Here is a 1,822-nt window from a genome sequence, read left to right as displayed (position 1 = left end):
TAAGTAGGTTGTGTTTGTTAGCTGTCTGTAGGCCCGAGTAGCTGGGCTGCTGGGCGCCCTAATGGTGGGTAATCTTTAAGAAGAGACTAGAGTTGACCGTTAATTGTGTAGTATTATTGTGATGTTAAGCATGCAGAAGAAAGTGGGAATAACAGTGATAAATGTACAGGAAATTAAGAACAAGGGCTGGGCGTGGTGGCGCATGCCTGTACTTAGGAGCTGATACAGCAGAATCACTGTGAGTTTGAGGCTAGGCTGGACTCTAATGAGTAAGAGGTCAGCCTGGCTTATGTAACAAGACCCTGTCTCAAAGAAAAATTCAAGAACTGAACGACTCATGAATGTGGCTGTTGAGCTCCACCAGCAGAAAGGCCAGGATCTTAATACAAGAAGCAGTGTATAGAACCACAGTAGTGCTGTGCGTTAAGTTTCAGCTTATTCAGTGCGGTCGTTATTATGAGCTATGGCTGAGAGGAGTGTCTAAAAGTGTGCCGCAAGTTATCGATCACAAGCAGTGCATTAACATGAACTTTGGTAATGAAATAGAGCTACTATCGGGCTGCTTCAGCTTCCAGCTTTTAAAGAAATGTCATTGTGGGGAGTTGAAAACTTGGGCTTGTGTCCTGAGGCTGGAGTGCAGAGTTCTCAGTGGGAATCACCCCATTCTCTGGCCAAAAGGATGCAACATCAGGGTGGTGCTGGTTTTTGGCACTGATGGAATTGCGCAGGCTCAGATTGCACCCAGGAACATTGTGCTGAACTCTAAGCCTTATGCTTTGTTTTTTTAAAAAAATTTTATTTTCAGTACATTAGATGTATGTATAATATTCTAAAAATATAGTTTTCAGGGGCCAGGGAGATAGCTCAATAGCATAGTTCTTGCATGACAAGCATGAGGTCGTGAGTTCAATTCCTGATACAAAAACCAAAAAAAAACCCCAACTACATAAAATAAATATAGTTTCCTTTTTAGCAACATATAAAACATAAAACCCCTCAAACAGAATACATGACATTTACAGTTAAATTAACAGACTATTAAATAGTCACAAAACTGTTCTTTATTTTTTGTATTTTAGGGCAGGGTCTCCAGGGTATTCAGGGTCTCACTACTAGATTGGATGCGTAGTAATCCACCTTTTTACGGCCTCCCAAGAGCTGGGATTACAGGCTTGTGCCAGGCAGGGCTGGCATGGCAGGCCCGGGGATTGAACCCCTGACCCCTGTGCCTGCTTTCAGGTGCTTTAATCAGCTGAGCTATTTGGCTGGCTCCTGTTCTTTTAAAAATACAAGGTTATGTGCAATTCTGTAGAATCAACAAGACTATCTCAAAACTGGGAGATTTTCCTTCATTCCTAAAATGCACCCGCCCAGCAAACACTGCGAAGGTGTTCGTCCTGGGTGCGGTGTCAGGGTAGAAAGAACAACCTCATGGTTAAATTTTGAACTTTTGTTATGCTTTCTGTGTCCTAGTGTACAATAACTTATCTTCCTTAAGGGAGCTTAAAGAGTACAGTGCTCTAAAATATAATTTGCAAGTACTAGCTTCAGAGAATTGGAAGACAACCTTTGTCTTCCATGTGTGCCACCACGTGGGACTCGCCACCACACCCAGCTCTTATGCACAATTTTATAATTATGCATATTTTCCCATTATATCTGTGTGCTTTGCTATGTTTATTTTTATTTTATGCCTCTTCAAGTACAAAAGATAACAGTAAAGAATAATATATCACATTTTATTTCAGATTACCAAGATGGTACAATCTTACCAAGATAATACAATGGCACAGAGCTGTATCATGTAACCGATTTAGAGAAA

This window comes from Octodon degus, unplaced genomic scaffold (genome assembly GCF_000260255.1).
Source record: "Octodon degus isolate 3935 unplaced genomic scaffold, OctDeg1.0 scaffold00119, whole genome shotgun sequence".
Taxonomy (NCBI): domain Eukaryota; kingdom Metazoa; phylum Chordata; class Mammalia; order Rodentia; family Octodontidae; genus Octodon; species Octodon degus.
This window is presented reverse-complemented; position numbering follows the sequence as displayed.